This window comes from Thalassophryne amazonica, chromosome 12, assembly GCF_902500255.1.
Source record: "Thalassophryne amazonica chromosome 12, fThaAma1.1, whole genome shotgun sequence".
NCBI classification, from domain to species: Eukaryota; Metazoa; Chordata; class Actinopteri; order Batrachoidiformes; family Batrachoididae; genus Thalassophryne; species Thalassophryne amazonica.
The window spans coordinates 61506585-61531011 of record NC_047114.1 but is presented as its reverse complement, the minus strand read 5'-3'; the positions used below and the strand labels follow the sequence as shown (position 1 = coordinate 61531011).

Sequence of the window (24427 nt, the reverse complement as noted above, 5' to 3'; positions counted from 1 at the left end):
CCACTACATAAGCCGGACTGTAACGCCACCTCCCCGCCGAGAAATCGACTACCAAGAGGTAATTTCTCTGCTGACTGACACGTTGTGTAACAATCTAATCTCATTTGCAGCCGTTGTCCTGTGGTTGTTCCCTTATCTGGGATTTTGGCGTTTGGTGTGACTGCGATGACTGCGCCTCACACTCCAAACAGATAAGTGGTTAATCAGGAGCTGCACGAGTGTGTGATTTGGAGGTGGAGGTTCTCCCTCCTAACTGTGTACAGATCGTGGACCACTGAGTGTGCGGACTTACACTCATTCATCTTGTCTCTGCTTTCTGCCAGCAGTACCAGGGTCGACAGCCGAAGACAGAGGCCACCTGGGGATACGGGACTTGGCGGCTCCGGTGTTCTTCAGACCGTTGGTGGTGGAAGCTGTGTGGGACGCGGCTTCTCTCTCGTCGGGGGTCTTCTATCTTCGAGCCTGCCCACACGTCACCTGGTGTTAATTGACTTTACAAATTTTGTGTGTTTAGTTGTGTGTTGTCACAACATTAAATTGTTACCTTTTGGCTTACTCATTGTCCGTTCATTTGCGCCCCCTGTTGTGGGTCCGTGCTATGACACCTTCCCAACATATCATTTTTATAATTTTTAAAAATATGTCTATGTGCTTCCTGATATGAGGCAATATTCAGCACCTTTTACATGACAACAATGGTAGCTCACTGGTAAAGTTTCTGACTGGCAATCAGAGCTTTTGGAAGGCACAGGTTTGAATCCCGTGGTTGACGTATTTTTTTTTATTTCTTCTTCAGCTGCTGGGGAAAAGCTGCTGTGTTTCCGCGTGCATGGAACAACCGCAACATGTATTTTTTTATTTGTTACTTATTTTTCATCATCAGCTGCACGGTGGCACTGTGCTCCCGCGTGTATGAACCGTCGTACCAACATTATGCATGCCTGCCGTTGGCGCGATGTTTCGTGGTGCGCTCATACCAGCTGCTCCATCGGGTGTCGCCCTGGAGTTGTACATATTTGCACTATGTGTGAAGGAACCTTATATGTTGTTGGTACAAGGTACTTTTGACGATCCTTGTGTACTCCTCTAATAACTTTGCATCAAATGGATGGCTACTTAGGGAGACTCTTATAAGGAGAATCAATTATATTGTGAGCGAACTTCAGCTTTGACATTTTGGACATGTGGCATGTTTCTCTGTGCCTGATCAGCATGTACGTGACTGCTGAGGAGCCCAGCAGCTGGAGAAGACCAAGGGGACACTGACATTTCAGCTGGCTGTGGCACATGGTCACTTTAGAGTGGTGGGAATGGATCGGTTGAGTACTTGGATGATTACCATCCAGTGCCCAGGACAGACTCTCACCTGCTTCATACTACTGAATCCAGGGTTAAACACTGACACCAATTGGGCAGCGCAGTCTCGTTTGAGGGTGAACGGCAAAGGATTAAAATATGATGCAATAATCCTACATCCGGGACAGCCCTCGTATGTCCTCATCAGAAACATGGCATTTTCTCTGAGTTTTTGGCCAAATTACAGAGCAAACAAAGTGAAAATTCAAAGAAAAAGTGATGATGTATCTGAAAGTGGACATGTGTTGTGGTTTGATTATGAACCGGAGCTCAAGCATGTCAAGGCGGTTGTGAACACAGCTACTCTGGCTAGGTGTGTAGGCTAACACTTACCAACACGACCTTTCTCATTTGCCCCGTCTTCCCTTCTCCATTGGGAATTGAAAAAAACCTGCACTTTTCGCGGCTGCTTCGGTGACTGCAGCTGAAAACAAAACAGTACACCATTATTCCATGTTAAGTGATGATGTGTTTATGTTGCGCAATGGCAGGCTGTCTCCGGAAGTCATCAAATCACGCATTATCACCACAGGAGTTCAAACAAGACTGTGCTACCCTATTGGGCTTTGGCCTATATATTTTTCTGTGACAGCATAACAATGGTTAGTTTCTTCTTTATGGTGTCATAAAACACCACGTATGACATCATAAATCAATTTCAATTTATTTCATTTATAAAGCACCAATCACAACAAAGTTGCATCAAAGCACTTCACACAGGTAAGGTCTAACCTTACCAACACCCAGAGCAAACACACAGGCAAAAGTGGTAAGGAAAAAACTCCCTTTGATGATTTGAGGAAGAAACCTCAAGCAGACCAGACTGACAGACTGGTGACCCTCTGCTTGGGCCATGCTACCAACAGTTTACAAAACAATTTACAAAACGAATATACAGGAAATTTTGCCGGTGCACAGGACGGGAGGGTTGCAGAAGTAGACACCCGCTCCCATCTCTGGATGGAGCCGCACCTCAAACAGAGAAAAAAAAACAGCATCAGGCATCAGAAATACAACAAATACAGTATAATTTGTCAGCATTAAGCAACAGGAAAAACAGAAGAATTACTAATGTGAAATACTCAAGAATCTGCATGAAAACCTATGAAAATTTAAACATACCCTGAATGCTCAACAGAATTTTATGGGCAATGTCCCATGCATTTACCAAACCATAGACTGGGATATAGGATTTTCATGTATTCTGCTGACAAATGCAATAGCAACTTTCTTTGTGGAGGTTAAATGCACATAGATGTGCAAACAATATTTAGAAGCTTGACACAAATCATTTTTATTTGCATGACATTTTGCTAAGTCTGCGGTGTGCCTCGAAATGAAGTGGAAATTAAATCGCCTCCACCCCCCTCAAGCAGGGCAGATTGATTTCCATCGGCAGCACATATACGTGTCATATTGTTAGACATACTGACATAACCAAAAAAAAAAAAAAAATCCTAAGTCATTTCAACAGTACTCCCCGACTCTGATGCATTTCTGCATATGTAAATAGAATCAGTTAGAGCAGCTGGGAGTACAAAGCCTCACTGTTGGAAAGCTTTGAAAAGGTTAATTAATATCAATGCAACAACAAAAACAAAGTTCTGTCTGTTTGTAAAACAGGTGGCTACACCGCTTTCTTTCATTTCAGCTGACTGGTGTCACAAGTAAAAGTAAGTCCCTTCGGCTGCTCCCTTGTTTGCACTCGGGTTTGCCACAGCAAATCCAAGGTGGATCTGCATGTTGATTTGGCACAGGTTTACGCCGGATGCCCTTCCTGACGAACTCTGTATAGTGAATTTCTAATGAAATCCACGGGTGGATATGAGATGTAGTAGCACATGGAGGAAAACAGAGGGTGAAACACAGCTGCAACTATCTGGAATAAGACTTCAGCGAGGCCTTTGACGTGAAACCAAGCCACTCCACTGGGAGCACACGTCAGCCGGCAATTCAAGTGGAGACGGAGTGTGGAGCCGTATCCGCCTGTGAAGAGCAGGAAAGGATAAAGGCCCGTGGTTGAACTCTGTGAGATGTTATTTAAAGGACAGCATGCCATCCATGATTTCATAAGCTGCTGCTCGTGACAGTCAGGAGATGAATATGCACGTCATGTATTTCACATGGACACAAAGGAGGTCAACCAGGTGAGCGCTTCTGCCTCTGCATTTTCCCTTTAAAGGGGTCATATAGTGCAAAATCGTATTCTCCTTTTAAAGTTAAAGAGAGATTTGGTTTCACATTAAACATCCTCAAATTCCCACAATTCCACACTTGTACATGTGGAAACAACAAAATTTAGACATGAAACAGATCACTTTAGATTTATGACCACATGCATAAGAGATTGGGGGGGGGGGGGGGGTGGCTTAGGGAGATGCTCCCCGCTATACTTTTAAAAAATATATACTTTTAGTAAGGATATGTTTTTTAAATTTATATTTCCTGATTTTGTTTATGCATCCATTTGTCTTACTGTGTATCCAATATGTTACTAATATAACTAAGGCAAAGCCTTGGACCAAACATCGACGTAGGTTGATGTAAATATATCATGTCAATTGTATGTGATACACCATAGTTCAAAATTGCTTGGGTGTATGAGGGTCTTAAGATGAAGGTACTGTAAACAGACTGACACGATTTGTTAATGATAAACTATTGTAGGCTTTAATGGTACATACATATGGGTTTATGAAAGGTATTCACAAAAATATCATTGCTAAGTAGAATATCAAGAACAGAAACTTCTGTATTCTCAAGATCGATAGATTTATTGAATGAGCAATGTAATTACAACAACAGTAAATAATGTGTTTATCTCACTGGCATTAATGAGCACAGCTCCTCACCATCTCACCATGTCATTTAGGTCCTTCAGACTTTTTTTCTGGGGAGCATTAGCATGGCTAAAACTCTTCAGACCTCCTCAACCTGGGCCTACTTGACACCCCCCCCCCCTTCCACCACCACCATTTTAAGCATTTTCCTTTATTTGCCTCTCACATACCCGGACGTTCCTCACCATCTAACAATGTAATTTAGGTCTTTCAAGCTTTTTCACTAAAAAAGGTTCTGGGAAGCATTAGCATGGCTAAAATCCTTCAGCCCCAACCAGGACCCTCTTGACCTCCATTTTAAGCATGCACATATAATAAAGTTAAAACAGCACATAAAAACAAAACATGTCACAGCACCACTAGATATTAAAACCAAACTGGGGGGGGGGGGGGGGGGGGGGGGCTTAAATTTAAATTATTTGGGTACTACCATCTATTTACTTTGAAATCCAAGATGCATTTTTGGTCTATTGACTCGGTGACACATCCAGGCACTCCGTCTGTGAGGTTTTAGCAACGTGCCTAGCAATGCTGGCGACTCATCTGACGCAAAAGTAAACTGTAAGTGACATTGCGGCGACAGATTTATTTATTTTTGTCATGACCAAATTAATTCTTTCCCCACACTATTTTAGATCACATCATGTGACCTTCGGTTCTAGGGGTCCTTTAGGTGGATAAGGCAGACACTGCTCTAACATGGAAGCAAGCCGGAAGTGACATTGTCGCGGCCGGATCTTTTGTCTTTTTTTTTTTTTTTTTTTTTTATTTATTTCATTCATTTAAAAGAAAAACAGAAAAGCAAAAAACAAAAGCACCACAATACCAGAATGAAAAGGAGCAGAAAGAAGAACAAGTCTTATGATTTCTGCCCCTTTTAACAATACAATCTTTCAATATACAGCATCATAGTCAACATTATTTAACAGATTGCATTTCTTTAACTTGTCACATACCACTGACCCATTTCATAATTATGACCATTAATTAATAGATTACATCACTGACAGGTTATATTTAAACTTAAGACACTCCAAACATTATTAACAGTTTACTTTTCTTTTTTTTTTTTTTGACTTTCTTGCAGCCCACTGACTTACTTCATAGTTTCATACTTACTTAATACATCTAATTTAATATGTTTTTTAAATAATTTAAGCGACCTTAATTCTTTAATTTCTTTATTAAGATTGTTCCATAATTTGACACCATTTACTGCAATACTCCTTTCCTTTACTTTGGTTCTAAATCTTGGTTTTTTAAAGACTTCTATTCCTTTCAATTTATAACTACTTACTCTTTTTTCAAACATATTTTGAATGTTTGTTGGTAAAGTATTTTATTAACTTGGTACATCGTTGTAATATTTTCAAATCAACTAAATCATGAAATTTAAGTACCCTATACTTAATAAACCAGGATTAGATGGATCTCTAACACCAATGTTACTACTCACTTTTAAAGCTCTTTTCTGCAAAATAAATAAAGGTTGTATATAGGTTGTATATGTTGATCCCCAGATTTCTACACAGTAAGTTAAATATGGGACAATCAATGAATTGTACAATGTTAATAAACCATAACTATTAATGAATATTTTACTTTATGCAAAACAGCAATGGCTTTCGCTATTTTTCCTTTTATGTAATTATGTGTGACTTCCATGTAAGATCTTCATCAATCATGACTCCTAAAATTTCATTTCTTTTACCCTTTGTATATCCATTCCATCTATTTGTATGACACATTATTTTCTTTCGCTCTATCATTAAACAATATGAAATTTGTCTTATTAATATTAGTGACAATCTGTTTATATCAAACCAATGTTTAACTTTTTCCAACTCTGTATTTATCACTTGTGCTACTTCCTGTATATCTGATCCAGAGTAAAACAGCGTTGTATCATCAGCAAATAAAATGCTGCCAAGCACATTGGATACATTCACAAAATCATTGATATACAAATAAACAGTTTGGGTCCAAGTACCGATCCTTGTGTACTCCATAAATAATGTTACACAATTCTGATTTGGTATTATTTATCTGAACAAACTGTTTTCTATTTTCTAAGTAGCTTTTTACCCACTGATGTGCAACACCTCTTATTCCATATTGTTGTAACTTGTGGAGCAATCTTGAGTGGTCTATAACATCAAAAGCCTTTTTCAGGTCAATAAAATACTTACAAAATAATCCTTATTATCTATTGTGTTGATATTTCTCTATTAGTTCCATAATTGCCATAGCTGTCGAATGTTTGTTCTGAATACCATACTGAGCATTATTTAAAATATGATGTTCTCAATAAATTTATCCAATCTTGTTACAAAAACTTTTTCCATAATTTAGAAAACTGTGGAAGCAATGATACTGGCCTGTAATTAGAAAAATTATGTTGTCTCCATTTTTATATAATGGGACTACCTTAGCAATTTTCATTTCATCTGGAAAAACCCCAGTTGACAGAGACAGATTACAAATATAAGTAAATGGTTCAATAACAATTTCTATTATACTTTTACAGTCATCATGTCTAAATCTTCATGGTCAGTTGATCTTTTGCTTACACAGTTTTTTACAATATTTCTTATTTCATCTTTTTCCACATTGTCCAGGAAAATACTATTGACCGTATTTACCAATGTACATAATTTATCTTCTATTATTGGTTTATTTCCCACCAGACTTGACCCTACATTTGAAAAATAATCATTAAACCCATTTGCAACTTCTTTTATATCATATTATCTTTATTTTCCTTAACAAAGTAATTTGGAATAGTTTCTTTCGTTCCATCACTATCAATCACACTTTTTATAATTCCCCATGTTACCCTCATATTATCTTTACTCTTATTTAGTGTTCACTGTAATAATCTTTTTTTTGTTTCCTAATTATTGTTAATAGTTTATTTTTATATTTTTTGTATTTATGTTCTGATTCCTTTGTTTGCAATTTTAAAAAGCACCTGTATAAATAGTTTTTCTTTGCACAAGCATTTTTTATTTCCCTTTGTCAGCCATGGTTTATTTACTCTTTTCTTACTAATTTCAATTAATTTACAATTTTTATTGTATGATTTCATCAATATTTTCATAATGAGTTATATGCTACATTAACATCACTGACATAAACTTCTTCCCCAGTTTGATTTTTAAGGTCATATTTTAATGCCTCTAAGGCTTTTACTGACTTATCTCTTTTAAAGTTTATATCAGTTTTTTTGTTGTACCTATTTTTATATTTAAATATTGAAAAAATTGGTAAATGGTCGCTAATATCTGTCATGAAGATCCCATTCTTGATAATTTCATCTGTTCTGTTTGTAAATATATTATCAATTACCGTTGCACTTTGCGATGTAATTCTGTTGGTTTTGTTATCAAGGGGAATAAACCCCAAACTATACATTGTATTCACAAAATCACTTAATCTTTGGCAGCTGGAGCTTTCTATGTTAATATTAAAGTCCCCACACATAAAAAGCGTTTTGTTTTTAATTTGATGGAATAATTCAATATTTTATCTGTAAATTTCACAACACAAGAATCTGGTGCTCTGTATACACAACTAATTAAAATATTCTTAGATGTTTCATGTACAAGTTCCACTGTTACAATTTCTATGACATCATTCATAATTGTCATTTCTTCAACAATTGTACACATCAGATCTGTTTTTGTATACAGAGCAATACCACCGCCTTTTTTATATCTTCGGTTTACAAAATACAGCTCATATCCCTCCATTTGAACTTCATCCATGAGATCATCTTTAAGCCAAGATTCAGTGATTGCAACAATACTAAATCTATTTTTAAACTGATTTAAATAATCTTTTATTTGTGACATTTTACAATACAAGCTTCGACTGTTTATATGTATGACTGTTTTTGTTTTGCCACGACAGAATCAATTGTTCCCCAGCGCTATTTTAGATCGCATCATGTGACCTTCAGTTCTAGGGGTCCTTAAGGTGGATGAGGTGGACACTGCTCTGACGTGGAAGCAAACTGGAAGTGACCTTGCCGCGACCTTGCCCCATGGTCCTTGTAGCTGATGAAGCGGATGGCACATGTGACTATTCAAAATGGCAGTGCCCATCAGTTCTAGGGGTCCTTGTGGCGGATGCCGCCGTTTCCTCTAATGTACCAGGTACTATAATGGGAGTTACAAAGTAGGATACAAGTATTTTTCAGGGCAAGGTTGAGCTTACAGTGGAGTTTTGTGATTGTTGTGTGTATTGAACTTAAGTCATTAATATCTAAACTAGTTTTTAAAACAGAGATGTTCTCTAAATGAAACAATCTCCAGAGGTGAGTATGACACTCAGACTGAGAACAATGTGTTCATGTGATTAGGATTGTAAAAAATTAGTTTACAGGTGCATTATGAAGAGTGGTTTACATTTGGTAATCACATTTTAATGTCAATTTGTGACCAGGTTGCGACCTAACTCAAAAAATAAAACATTCACTGATTTTCTTGGTTGCTTATAACAACCCGCATGCTGCTGTCATTGTAAAGGAATTGAGAAGATTTCACAGAACAATTCCTTGAGTAGTACATACACACTGTCCAGTGTCTTGTCCTCTCCAACAACGCCAGTTTGTGTAGTTTGTGTTCTGGTACAACACGGAGTCAGCTCACACCAATAAACTGTCAGCTCCCAATGCAACACAGATGCAAACTAAAAGGATAAAAGCCCTTTTGAGCATCAGCCCATCCCCCTTTTTAACCAAAGTGTGTTAAACGCCACCCTAAATTAAATAAAAATTTTTTTATTAAATTTGATTAAACGCCCAACCAAAATAAAAATCATTTTCTGACCCAAACACATTGTAAAAAGCAAAAAAAGAGTTTTCACAATGAGAAACCATCTTAAAGTCAACTGACTGTCCACTGGAAGCTACAGACAAGCACAGGACAAAACAAACATGCAAACGTCGGTAAAGTTCTCTGTCTGATGTTCACTCAAACTATTCAGCATGCTCACGACTTTACGATGGACTCATGAGACATCGGCTAACGTCAACTGACAAGGAACACATTAAATGAATGAGAAAAGGATGAGTACAGGACAATAACAGATACAAACAGGTGAGCTATTTGTGATTTATTTTTTACTTGTGATGAAAACAGACATTTTATTGAAATGGGTATCCTGACAAACGGAATATTGGCTGTGCTCATGCATCAGCCCACTCCTTCAGTATGGTGTGTGTGTGTGTGTGTGTGTGTGTGTGTGTGTGTGTGTGTGTGTGTGTGTGTGTGTGTGTGTGTGTGTGTATATATATATATATATATATATATACATATGTTGCATTAACAATGTTGCATTAACAATTAATTAATTATTATATTTGTCCACAATATTCATTGAAAATTGGTCACCATGTTTGTTTTGGTGTCACAGTATTGTCTGCATTCAGGGGCTGTGCCATTTGAAGGCTGCATTCTATGAAGATCTACCCTTCTGAGACCACAGAGATCAAACCAGCTATTCTAAAATGAGGTGGTCCAGACCACGGAGCATTTTACGATTGTCTCATTACCTTATCCCGGTGTCCCCGATCAAACAATCCCCCGTAAAAATTGGTCTGCCCTGCCTTCACTGCGCATGTGTCATTTGGGACCACAGCAGCACATCTGAGACTGACTCTCTACACCCAAAACGATCAAAGGGAATAATGTGATTATTAACCATCAGATGACAAAGTAAAACCTCTTACATCATCCTAAATTCAGTTTTAAGCAGAAAACGAGGAGATAATCAGTGAGTCGCTACCAGTGATGGGCACAGTTCCGCTAATCTGCTAATTATCGAAGCTAACATTTTCATTATTGGATTAGCTTTTCAGATAACTTTGAAGACCGTCATTGGATAAAAATGATGTAGGCACAGCAGCACGTCAGAGTCAGATGTGCTCTTGTGCTGCTCTGATCACTTCCTCTGTCTTTTATTGCCGCAGTCCAGCATCAGGGGTCTTCAATTAGTGCAGAATGCTGCTGCCAGATTTTTGACACAAAGCAGAAAGTTTGACCACATTACACCATTCTGGCGTCCCTTCATTGACTTCCTGTTTCTGCCAGATCTGATTTTAAAGTCCTGTTGCTGGTCTATAAAATTGTTCATGAACTGGCTCCTTCCTACCTGGTGCACTTGGTCAAGCCCTATGTACCAGCGCAGCCTTTGCGTTCACAAGACGCAGGGCTTCTGTGTGTTCCAAGGGTGAATAAAAAGTCTGTGGGGTATAGAGCCTTCTCTTACCGTGGCCCTACTCTCTGGAATGATCTACCTGCAGCTATAAGGCAGTCTGACACAGTGGAGACTTTTAAATCAAGATTGAAGACCCACTTTTCAAAGTGTCTTATTGTTAATTCATTATGTTTTTATGTTTGCTTTGTAATTTCTTTTTATTCTACTATGTTTTTACCTTTTTACTGTGCCCTTTTGGATTTTACTTAATTTTGTGCTGCTATGAATTGTGTGTTGTGTGAAGTGCATTGAGGGGACTCTGTCATGAGATGGCGCTATATAAATTAATAAAATTGAAAATTGAATTACTGTGAAATAACGCTGAATTTATGCGGAAATGATTGTTGAACAAAAGCCTCAGATATCTGTAGCTGAGATAGATGATGACTGGAGTGCAGTTTGAAGCAGAAACAAGGTGATAATTGGTGAACCGTGGCTGGCGCACAGAAATGACACATGCGCAGTGAAGGCAGGGCAAACCGATTTTTAGGGGGAACCCTATCTCATGATGCCTAGGAACTTTGATAGCTGCACACTGTAACCTGTAGTTTAGTAATCATTTTTCAATACTTAGTTATATTTCACTTATAAATATTATTTATTTCTCATTGTACGGACCCCGAAATTGTCCTTTTAGCTAAAGTTTACAAACCATTTTGTCATGAAGAATAAAAAATTGCACAATAACCCAGGATTGTTTGGGACACAAAGGACACACCTATTGCATCCTTCATTTTCGGGGGAAAAAGGCTACATTCATCGCCAGCATTCTGACAAGGGTTCGAAATGGGAGAACCTTTTTGCTCCTCCATGATGCATGGTCAGTGAATGCAGCCTTCAAAGGATGCATCCCCTTAATTGGTACGCAGCCATTGTGAGAAAAGTGATTGTTAGGAGAACATGCAGCCTTGTTCTACAGTGATACGTTTGTTCTTCTTTAAGCCAACAGTTATGTAAGAGTGAAAATCACCACAGATTCAGTCAATAAATGTGTACTGAGCTGGCATTAGTTGTGTGTGGTTTTAGGCCAAAAATAAATAAATAAATAAATCTTGCTGTGTGGCCACAGCTTACAGTCGTAACAGGATTTCCTGCTGGTTTGTGAGACAGATTTGATTACTGTCTTTATAATTCTCTCAGAAACTCGGCCACATTCCATAAAAATCCCATGCATGCATTTAAAATCATACCTCAAATAAAACATGCCCACACATTCTGTGGGACAGACGGGGGGCGTGGCAAGCAGCAGCTCTTTTTCAATTAAAGCGACAGACACACAAGAAACAAACAAACAAACAAAAAAGTCTGTTGACTTATATATATGAGTTTGTTCTGCAGGGAGTGGATGTTAAAGTTCTCAAGACAGAAGTAAAAAATAATGTGTGTTGATCTACTAAAGAGTGCAATCCATGTGTGAAAATGCCAGGTTAAAATAATTACAGATGTGGAAATGGTCTGGAACAATAACCAGCAAACACAAGGTGCCCCAGGGAAAATTTCCCCATCTGTGTGTGCAGGAGGAAAACCACCCTCAGGTTCACCACCACAGTACCCCCCCCCCCCCCCCCACCCCCACTTTACACAGGACACACTCATACAGAAAACCTAAAGTGACATTCGGAGTGTGCACGATTAAATCCCAAAGAAGCATTTATTGCCGTCGGAAAATATGTCAGCATGCGTGGATGTACCATTAAATGACATTCAGCCCGAATGGCTGCGTTAAGAGCAAATCACACAGTGTGTAATTACATGAGGGCTTCAAACCCAGAGCCTGGGTGGCAGATGGGGTTTGTTTTAGTTGATGCTGGAGAGCAGCAGATGCTGCAGCTTCTCTATTGTCTAGAAATTAGTCCTGCCAAAACATGTGCATCCACTCCACCACCTGGTCCTCTGCATTTTTTAATAATATAAGTCAGTCTTAATGTTTGTAAAATAGCCCACATATTGAGTAGAGTTCCGGCGGGGTTGTGTTCCTCTGCAGGTTTTTGCAGGAACATTATTATTATTATTTCGTCTTTAAATTCTGATCCACATCACAAGGACCAGGATCAGACTTATTAGAGGTGGAGGGAGAACCATCATACTTTGTGAGTGAGTGCATGAGGAACAAAGGCTCTCCGCCAGCATGCCGGGGACACATGCAGCCAACAATGACGCGCGCACTCCGCGCTGATGCCAACCAGCGCGACCTGCGCCTCCGCGCGCCTTTATCTCACACACACACACACACATACACACACACAAAACAAAAACAACAAAAACACACACCAAAGTCACCACGCCAGGATGAGTGAGACAAGTCCAAAAGGCAAGCCACCTTTTTGTGCCCGTTAGTGTGTAGTGAGGGTGCGGTGCGCGGCTGTGCGCGCAGAGCGCGCGTTACCTGCGTAAGAAGCGCTCCGTCTCCTCCGTCGCTGTGAGCCACATGCATGCGGGCGGATGTGCAGCAGCTCGGAAGCCTCCCCGGGAAAAGAAGCGGGCAAGAAAACCCAGCTCACACGCGGGGGGCGCACGCACGCGTGCCGGTGCTTGCGGTGCCCGTGTGTGACGCACGGTGGCGGCGGCGGGTCCTCAGCCCCGGTGTCGGCAGAGTATCACCGCTCGGGCGGCCTCGCAGACTCTGCTGGTCGATGTCATTGATACTCCCTGCCTCCTTCCTCAGTGCCTTCCTCCTCCTCCTCCTCTTCCCTCCCTCGCCTCTCCTCCTCCTTTCTAACTCACGCACACCGGCGCCCTCCCTCTCCCTCTCCGCCTCCCCCTTCCCATGACGTGATGCAAGGCAAGGTCTCCAATAGCAACCGCATCATCTTCCCCCTCCAGCTCCCCCACGCTCCTCCATCACCACGTTCACCACCCTGCACCTCCTCCTCCTCCTGCTCCTGCTGTAAAGCTGACCGGTGCAGAAGTGACTGATTTTCCACTCTGCTCCTCTGGGCTCAAATGAAGATAAGCACATTGAATGCTCAAAGGATTCCCATAACACTGTTGAAATTATTACTTGTGGTCGAAATACAGCTAGTGCACCCAGCAACAATCCCCAGGACACCCCAAATAAGGGAACACACAGCTCCCCTGTGGCGCATTACTGTAATAACAAGGGACACTGGCAGGACCCTGCAATTATCTACTAGGCTTTACAAATCACATGCAAATAAAAGGCCCTTTTTTTACGTGTTTGCCTGCACAAGCCCAGACATGTCCCACTGTGCCAACATTTTGAGTTTAAGATGCCAACATTGCCCAAAATAGGTTTTACTGCTTCCCGTCTGCATTTGTGAGATTTCAAAATTTCAGAGCTAAATATGCATGGAAATTTTGCATACACTCTTCTTATCTCCATTTATATGCCCTGGTGGTAATTGCAGGGGGGGGATTCCACAGTAAATGATTAGAGGTACGAGACATTTATGCACAGTGGTGCTCTGACACCCTGAGCTGCAACAGCATGACCCAATAGCATCATACGGTGATAAACAAAGTATTGCAGTATGAAAACTTGTGTATTACCTTACCGAAAATAACCTCTTTGAGCCGCTGCAGTCTGTGTTTAGAACACACCACTCCATGGAGACACCGCTTACTTGAATGATCTTCTGCTTGCGATGGATTTGGATACCAATGCAGTGCTGCTATTGTTAGATATGTTTGGTTGATATTTTGCTGCTCTCATTGTGTTTGTATTATATTACTTCAAACCTTGTACCAGTAAAATATGGGGTACCACAGGGGTCTGTACTGGGCCCTCTCCTGTTCTCTCTCTGTAAAGCACCTCATGGTCAGATGTTACAGAGCTTGGAATTACTTTTCGTTGCTATGTCGACGACACTCAGCTGTCCATGCCAATAAGGGCAGATATTTCGCTCACACTCTGACTTTAGGATTGTCTCGCTTCAGTGAAAAATTGGAAGTCAAACAACCTACTTTTAAATTCTGACAAGACTAAGATGATAGTCATCGGTCCTGTGAGACACAGGCATCAGTTTGACCAGCTAATGTTAACCTTGGATTTGTGTGTCAGGCATTACAGTGATAAATGGAAAAAGCTGACCTTTGATCCCACATTGTCCTTTGACTTACACATTAGAGACGCAAGTAAGAATGCATCACCTCCATAATACTGTGAAAATTCAACCTATTCTGTCTATTGCAGATGCAGACACATTAATTCATGCCTTTGTCTGTGTCTCTCTCCACTGGCTTCCTCTCCTTGTGAGGTCAGATATTAAGGGTTTTGATATTAATATATGGTGCAAAATTCTTTATGGACAAGCACTCTGCATTCTCAGGAGGCAGGATTATTATTTGTTCCAAAGGATAAAAAGAAGTCAGCAGGTCACAGAGCTTTCTCTTACTGTGTACCTGTTCTGTGGAACAATCTGCCTGCTGAGATAAAACACTCTGATTCCGTCAGTTCATTCAAATCCAGATTAAAGAACCATTTGTCCTCCCTTTTGCATGACTGATATTAGTGTTGCATTGAACTATTTTCCCCCTCCATCTGAATTTTGTTAGTAATAATTAGGGATGGGTATCCAGAACCGGTTCATTTCGGGTATCATTAAGAAATGATTCGATCCACCGACATCAATAAGCTCTGTGCTTAACGATTCTGTTATCGGTCCTTCAGAGTGGCCGTTGTTTTGGGGGTGTTTGTCAGGAAAATGATCATTTCTCTACATTGATAACAGACCCTGCAGCGGGTCTGTAATCAACTTTTCTGCAGCATGGCTTGATTGAACCTTGAACCAATCAAAGCAGTGGTTTGCAGATTGAAGCAATGCTTCGATCTATTGCTTCGTTTATTCTTTCTTTCTTTTGCTTTAATTTCCCCCGCTAAAACCCTAAAGAGCATACGTCTGTGAGTATTACTTACCTTTTCTATGTTAAACCAACCTGTTATGGTCTTCTGAAACAGTTGACAGATGTATTTTATAACTTAAAAACGGGAGCGATGCTAACGTGTTAGCATGTCTATGGCATTCTCAATGTTAAAAGTTAGCATTAAGCAGTTGCAGCTGTCATCACGTTCAGATGCATTTGTTTTCAAATTGTAATATTTCTTAAATTCATTTTTGTTTATATATTAATAATCTAATGATTATTATATACAATATATACTTATTATATACAATTTTAGAGAAAGAGACAAAAAGAACCTGAATAGAAACACAACAGAAAATATAAAAGCAACTAACAATGAACATACATAAATAAATAAATACATGCAGAAATAATTGTGTTTCCTGTGAACACCTAGTGACTCTTACACCTCCATTGCCAAACTAGAAAACTGCTGCATCTAGTAAGAGCAGAATAATACTGGAATGAATTTGAATAAGGAAAGTTGTTTTTGTTTTTTTTCTCACCAAAATGGATGCTGCACTCACTCCAGTTTATCGTCTGGAATAGTCTCAGATTGCATTTCAGAGCTTCTAGAATTCAAACATTTTCGTGCAGGTGGTGTTGGGGGGCAATTTTGGGTTTCAGCTTTTTTTGTTTTTCACCACTTTCATCCCTGAATATGTCAATCGTCAGTCACTTTTGTGCAGATTAAAGTCACTAACTGGGACTCCTGTCTTGTTGCAAGAAAGAAATGAGAATCGTCCTCCGTTCTGTTCACACAGCTCCAAACGCTGCGCGGCTCTCTGCCGAGTCAAGTTAGAACGATAGAATCCAGTCGGAATTAGTAACTTCAAAGTGAAACACCGTTTTGTTTATTTTTATTTATGTCCAGAGATCAAGGATACAGTGACCAATTTCATATTTATTTACTTTAAGACTCAATGAAATACATAGAAAACCTGTAAAGCCTACTTTTAATACAAAATTCATGAGGTATCGATAAGGAATCGGAATGATAAGCAGAATCGATAATGGCATCAATATCGATAAAATCTTATCAATACCCATCCCTAGTAATAATGGAGTAGCACTCAGGCTCATCATATTTAAATTCTGGGTCTGTCAGTGAAACAAAGCGTTAACTGTCAGTGATCATATTAGTATCCTGCCTGTTACACTATTATTTTGCTGCTGGAAATGGTGTTCTGCGAGTTGTTAGTTCCGGCTGATTGATTCTTTCTCTTAGGTGCGGTCGTTGGACTCTTCGTTAATGACTGTGATTTTGAGGCGCACCTAGCATCTAGCGGCCCCCTGTCTAAGCACAGACTGAATTTGCAGGAGGAAGATGTCTAGCACTTGTGACAAACTGTGGTCCACGACGGTTTGTGAGCTTTTCAACAATATGAACAGTTCTTTTTCTGTTTTTATTTTGCGTATAATTCTTTGTTGTACTTTATATGATCTTTGCTAGTCTGGTCTGCTTGAGGTTTCTTCCTTAAAAACACCTGATAGATTTCCTGCCCGCGATTGCCAACGTGCATGCTTAGGGGTTGGCTAGACTCATTTTCTGATTTGGTACTGTATATAAATACACTGAATTGAAATTATTGACTTGAAACTGAGTAAGAGTTTTTTTTTTTTTTGCTTTTTTTAAAAAAAAAAATCCACCAAAAATAAAAAGTTGTTGAGTTTGTGAAAATAATTGCCATTTTGAATAACAGTGGAAATCCTGCAAGATATTGTGTGTCAGAGCCACAAAAAGTAATGCACTACAATACATTGTTCATTCCACTGGTTTCTGTCATAGCTGCTCAGTGTTGGAGCTCGGCTGCACGGTCTCGTACCTATAGCCGCACCTAAATCCATAACAAGCTGCACCAGCCTACAGGACTCTGTGATTAACCACTAGGCTTCACAAATCATATGCAAACAAAAGACAGACTATACAGGTGCCTGAACAAGCCCAGACGTGCCACGCTGTGTCAACATGCTGATGTCTCTTAAGATGCATCCACCACAATCCAAAAATTTTCAGAGCTGAATATGCTGCTTGTGGAGATACTTGTGGAAAGTTTGCACACCCGCTCCCTGCATTCGAAACATGTATTGACAATCACAGGGAGCAAGAACGGACACAATCAACATAAAGGACAAAATCACAATTAGGACATTGTCTCTGAACAACCCAGTGGAATGTGCACCACCACAGGACATCACACATTTCCAATTATTTCCTTCGGATTGTATGCCAAATGTTTCCTCTTTGTTCACCTCTGTGCAGCAGCAGTGTCAGCAACTGTAAACCTGTCCCTCTAAGGGACAAAGGAGCCAAGTTGGCTTTTCTTTGTTACTATTGCCCTCTAGTGGCAAACCATCCTTATGTCATGTTGCACTGCTTCATTAGCAGTCACACGTCATCGTGTCCCCATGTAACTAAAACCACATTTAGTCATAAAATGCCTTTTGTGGACATTAGAAAAATACAACAAAGACACAAAAATGCGGATACACATTATTACTGTGCGTCATCACCCTGAGAGCTTAAATGATTGGTCAACTGATGGGAAAAACGGTCAACTATTTTGATAATGAAATACTAATTTTTCTATCAGGGGTAAAAGAAAAAGCCCCTTTTGATTTATTTTGGTCTTTTTCCTCTCAGAATTAAGTTCAAGTGATTTTAAACCTCTATGACATGCTTTAAATGGGTTTCAAACACACAACATACCGTTCAAAGAGCTGTAAATCGAACAAAAATGCCTTAAAAAGGTGTTAATTGTGGCTAATTTAGAAGCAACTAAATGGACTGCATTTATATAGTGCTTTTCCATCCGCATCAGACGCTCAAAGCGCTTTACACATCAATGCCTCACATTCACCCCAATGCCAGGGTGCTGCCATACAAGGCGCTCACTACACACCGGGAGCAACTAGGGGATTAAGGACCTTGCCCAATGGCCCTTAGTGATTTTCCGGTCAGGCTGGAATTTAAACCCAACACTTAACCACTAGACCATCACCTCCCCTGAGCAACCAGGTTCTAAACTACTATTTTAAAACAGATTAAACTGCTTGTAAACCAACTAAAATGGGCTATTTTTGCACTCGTTTCAAACTGCAGCCCACTGGATTTGGCTACAATTACTTTTTAAGATTTGTGATACAGCCATTGATCTGAAATGGGAAGGTGATGGTCTTGTAGTAAAGAATTGGGTTTGAGACCAGAGGTTCCTTGGTTCAAACCCCCACCAGACCTGAAAATCACTAAGGGCCCTTGGACTAGGTCTTCAATCCCCTAGTTGTTCCTGGTGTGCAGTTTAGCATCTTGCATGGCAGCACTCTGACGTCAGTGTGAATACTTTGATCTTATATAAATGCCGTCCAATAATTAAAACTAGATCAAATGTGCTCAGAGGACCAAGCAATACCACACCTGCATTTCAAAGCATCAGGCAGGATCACCAACAATAAAATACCCAAACTTATTCTTATAAAATGCCCTGTTTTCCTGTGCATTGTCCTGGGTTGAAAGTTTGGCTTTGATCTCCAACCTTGATTGTTGACTGATTGTAATAAACACCAAATTCCTTCCTCCCATCCACACACCCAACGTACCTGTCAAGTTTGATCATTAAGCGTTAAGATAGTTTATGATAAACAGTTAAAATATCGTACTCCACCAATTGTGTCCAAACCTAACACACATTCGTCCAGTCATTATGATCATGACAGTCCATGCACGCACATGCTCAATAATTTAGTCTATATTGAAATATCTAATTTACCAGACTCCCCCTGCAATGAAATATCATGTCAGCTACAGGTCAGCTTTTAGAAAGACAATAACCCCAAGACAAACTGCCCTTCAGTCCACGTCTTAAAAAAAAAAAAGAGGCCATATTGTTCCCTGCTGGAATAATACAGCACACGTCGTGGCCTCGGCTGGTCACCTCGTGACCTGTGTGGCTGTATAGCTTTACACCCCTCCCATTTTCATAACTGAAGCTCAGGCAAAAGATCCCTAAAATTAGCCGTGCCGGTGCGCTGTCTCTACCGCTACCCTGCAGCAGTGACGTTAATTGCACTCTATTTATATTTTAAGAGTGCAGGATGGAGAAAGATCACGTTTCTGTTACGCTTTATGTCAGTGTCATCAGGTTTATGACACAGACAAGGAAAACCCACACATGGCAGAGACACTACATTAAATTATTATTTTTAAAAAATATTACTCTGCTAATGTGAAGAACACCTCCGATCACTGTTTAATACATTTATCTTCTTGGCTGCACTTGTTGGATGTTGAGGATTTTTACAGGCTGCCAACAACTTCAATCGGTCTTAATGCGTGTAAGGATGCCAATATCCCCCATTATCAGCTACAGCAGCCGGACGCAGAACAGTCAGTCTGTAACCACCAAACTAACGACTTGGCAACAGTCACAGCGCAAACACATATTTGTTTTCTGATACATGAAGTCGAGCTTGCAAACCAAGAAGTAAAAAACAAAAAAACACAAACACAGCAGCATGTGTTTCTGATGCTGAATTTTATTCAAGTATTCCCGCCACACGCTTGTTCTTATCAGTTAAATTATTTGCTTGAGAAACACAAACATGGTGACAGTTCACCCGATAGAGTGCGAGTCGTTTCTCGGCGCTAACAGATGCGTAAATCATTCATGACAACACCAGATAATCAAGAGGGAGACTGTTAGAAGTAAGACTGATGGCGGGCACACGCTCCAATCTGGAGAGCCACATCCGAACTTAAAGGGGGATGATCGCTTAGAAACAGACGTTAGCGTGCGCAACCTTTTACAGTTAATTTAGGAATTTTCTCAGAAAATGAAACAAGATAAATAAAGCTCTGACGAGTCCTCACAGCTGCTTTTTAGGCAGCGAGCTTGATGTCTTCACAAACATGATGCAGGCACTTTTTTTTTGTTATTTCAAACTGTCCTTTAATTGGCTGCTTATACAAAATTAGTCCATGAACTCACAAGAATGCAGCAGCACTATGTGTCATTATTGTGCCAGTATTAAGTATGTGAACCTGAGTCATAACCCGAGGACAAACTCCCGCGTGCTGTCAGGTTTTGTGCATTTCTGCATGTGGAACCTCACAAACTGCGTTAGTGTAGCATTAGTGTTGTTTAACGATGGCTCAGCAGGCTGTCAAATCACGTCACAGTCTGAAACAAAGCTGCCAGATTCCAATTAGCTGTTTTTTGTTTAAAAAAAAAAAAAAAAAAAACACAGACAGCTTTGAGTGGAAGAAATACAGACAGACATTTGGCACCGCAGCTTCAACGCCTTCCATTCTCAAAAGAAATTAGAAAAGCAGATGATGTTTGTGGAAAAACCGTCAGAAATCTGAAGGGAGCGAATCAAGGTTAAACAGGTGCGTTCTGAATAATTTTTTTTGCAAAACAACTGGCCTGCGGACCAAAATCATTATTTTCACGCATAGGACCTGAAACATTTTTCTTCACACAGTCCATTATTGTCAAAAATAAACACTCAATAAAGCCGATAAGGAACCAAAGCTTTGTGCAGCAGTATGGACCATCAAACATCACAGATTGTTCAGAGTCAAGGCCATAAGTACTTGTATTTGGTCAGCGAACTTTTTCATTTCACGACTGTAGAGCTACCACACTTGAGCTGAAACAATCAGGATGTGCTTGAAGTGCAGTTCCTCAGGTTCAAGGGGATTAACAATAGTATTGCATTAACTATTTAAGACTTACAGCTATTTTTGCACTCGATTCCTCCACTCGCAGATCATAAGTAATTGGACAATCTAAATACAACCATTATTGTCCACAGACAAATCATCGCTTTTACAGCCAGTTTTATTGAGACAAGTAAGGTGATGGACACATGAACACGTCTTTGACTGAATTTACATCAATCATGACGAAATACAAACAGTACTGTCAACATATCTGGAGTAGGATGTTCTCGATAACTGTGTGGAAAAAGAAACTGCGGCTTCCACGACAGACAAAAACTGCCCGATGCAGTTTCTTCAATCCCAGCCACAGACGCCTGTTAACTCCTTCAGAGTAGTGAAGCAGATATTTGAAATGACTGTGTTTTATGGTATAGGTACCAAGGTTTGATCAGACATTGACTGACATAACAATGATAAAGTTAAATCTCATACCAAGCTCAATTTTTTTTTCAAATTTTTTAGAAATGTAATTGTTTGTAATGGACTCAGCATGGAAGAAAACAAAAGACTCAGACACTTCTTGTGTCTGTCTGACATATGAAGTGTCTGATTTTTTGTTTTCTTACACGATGAACACATTCTAAACACAATTACATTGATTAAGTAAAAATAATGAGGGGAAAAAAGAGCTTAGCACATTATCTGATTTTTTTTAACCTGAAGCAAAAATATGACCATCGGGTACTGTAAAGACTTTGCGTCCATCTGTCTGTGCTCAGCATAAGTCCAATCCTGTTACTGACAGGGTCTTCAAATTCACAGGGAACATTCTTGGGACACACACCTTGGACAAGTCTAACATTGACATACTTTAAGAGGCCAAATGGTCACATTCTGTTTCCTATTTTTATGCTCATATGGCTGAGGGTATTTTAGCATTATGTCATCTTTTAAATTTATATATCAAGCAATGTCTGTGCAAAATCTGGTGCCTATACCATAAAATGTACAATCGCAGTGATATTTTACACATATCTGCTCCACTACAGCAGTCGTTGGTGTCTTCCCTCTTACTTTTTGAGACCTGCTTTATAGTGCAACAGATAAGGGAACATTTAGAGCAGAATCCTGCAAATGGTGATAAAAGCATCAAATTCGGCAGAAAGAGTCCTCAGACAATCCTCTTTTGGAAAAAAAAAAAAAAAAAAATGATTGGCCACTTGACTTTTCAATCGGTGGTCAGGTAGTGGTCAATTGAAGAATTACACAGAGGTCAAAATTAAAAGATGCTCCAATCATATTGAAAAATATTCCACATTATTTGCCTGATCATAAAGAGTCCAAAAAGGTATAGTTTGGACTATCTGTGACTGAATTCTATGGAGCTACGGGATAAAAACAGCAATAATGATGACAAAGCTCAGTTTCATTTTGTACAGGGGTCAAAAGTTAAAGGTGCTCCAATTTTGGTAAAAACTGATACAAATCACTAGATGAGTTAACACGGTTCTAAAAAGGAAGAGTTTGGACCATGTATCATCCTTACTTATCACGTTACGGAGTAACATATGTCACATGTCAGAATCCAATAGACATAGACCTTGTTTGACCTTTACTCTGGAGACCAAGCATTCAACACTGTCAACACTATTCCATTTATTAATCCTATTAGCTCAACCAATAATTTGCATCATTTTTTACCAAAATTGGAGCAAAATGAAACTGACCTTTGTCACCATTCTTGCCGTTTTTATCCCGTAACTCCATGGAATTCAGTCACAGATAGTCTAAACTATACCTTTTTGGAATCTTTATGATTAGGCACATATTCAATCAATCAATTCAATCAATTTTTTTTTATATAGCGCCAAATCACAACAAACAGTTGCCCCAAGGCGCTTTATATTGTAAGGCAAGGCCATACAATAATTATGTAAAACCCCAACGGTCAAAACGACCCCCTGTGAGCAAGCACTTGGCTACAGTGGGAAGGAAAAACTCCCTTTTAACAGGAAGAAACCTCCAGCAGAACCAGGCTCAGGGAGGGGCAGTCTTCTGCTGGGACTGGTTGAGGCTGAGGGAGAGAACCAGGAAAAAGACATGCTGTGGAGGGGAGCAGAGATCGATCACTAATGATTAAATGCAGAGTGGTGCATACAGAGCAAAAAGAGAAAGAAACAGTGCATCATGGGAACCCCCCAGCAGTCTACGTCTATAGCAGCATAACTAAGGGATGGTTCAGGGTCACCTGATCCAGCCCTAACTATAAGCTTTAGCAAAAAGGAAAGTTTTAAGCCTAATCTTAAAAGTAGAGAGGGTGTCTGTCTCCCTGATCTGAATTGGGAGCTGGTTCCACAGGAGAGGAGCCTGAAAGCTGAAGGCTCTGCCTCCCATTCTACTCTTACAAACCCTAGGAACTACAAGTAAGCCTGCAGTCTGAGAGCGAAGCGCTCTATTGGGGTGATATGGTACTACGAGGTCCCTAAGATAAGATGGGACCTGATTATTCAAAACCTTATAAGTAAGAAGAAGAATTTTAAATTCTATTCTAGAATTAACAGGAAGCCAATGAAGAGAGGCCAATATGGGTGAGATATGCTCTCTCCTTCTAGTCCCCGTCAGTACTCTAGCTGCAGCATTTTGAATTAACTGAAGGCTTTTTAGGGAACTTTTAGGACAACCTGATAATAATGAATTACAATAGTCCAGCCTAGAGGAAATAAATGCATGAATTAGTTTTTCAGCATCACTCTGAGACAAGACCTTTCTGATTTTAGAGATATTGCGTAAATGCAAAAAAGCAGTCCTACATATTTGTTTAATATGCGCTTTGAATGACATATCCTGATCAAAAATGACTCCAAGATTTCTCACAGTATTACTAGAGGTCAGGGTAATGCCATCCAGAGTAAGGATCTGGTTAGACACCATGTTTCTAAGATTTGTGGGGCCAAGTACAATAACTTCAGTTTTGTCTGAGTTTAAAAGCAGGAAATTAGAGGTCATCCATGTCTTTATGTCTGTAAGACAATCCTGCAGTTTAGCTAATTGGTGTGTGTCCTCTGGCTTCATGGATAGATAAAGCTGGGTATCATCTGCGTAACAATGAAAATTTAAGCAATACCGTCTAATAATACTGCCTAAGGGAAGCATGTATAAAGTGAATAAAATTGGTCCGAGCACAGAACCTTGTGGAACTCCATAATTAACTTTAGTCTGTGAAGAAGATTCCCCATTTACATGAACAAATTGTAATCTATTAGACAAATATGATTCAAACCACCGCAGCGCAGTGCCTTTAATACCTATGGCATGCTCTAATCTCTGTAATAAAATTTTATGGTCAACAGTATCAAAAGCAGCACTGAGGTCTAACAGAACAAGCACAGAGATGAGTCCACTGTCCGAGGCCATAAGAAGATCATTTGTAACCTTCACTAATGCT

General features: G+C 39.7%; 1 long non-coding RNA gene across 1 annotated transcript; it reads left to right on the top strand.

Annotated features, from left to right (window-relative positions):
* The first annotated feature begins 1635 nt into the window (after window positions 1-1635).
* On the top strand, window positions 1636-21402 carry LOC117522421. The gene is made up of 3 exons (XR_004564215.1): window positions 1636-1646; window positions 19701-19712; window positions 20447-21402. It is a non-coding gene; the product is annotated as an uncharacterized LOC117522421 (long non-coding RNA).
* The last annotated feature ends 3025 nt before the right edge of the window (window positions 21403-24427 follow it).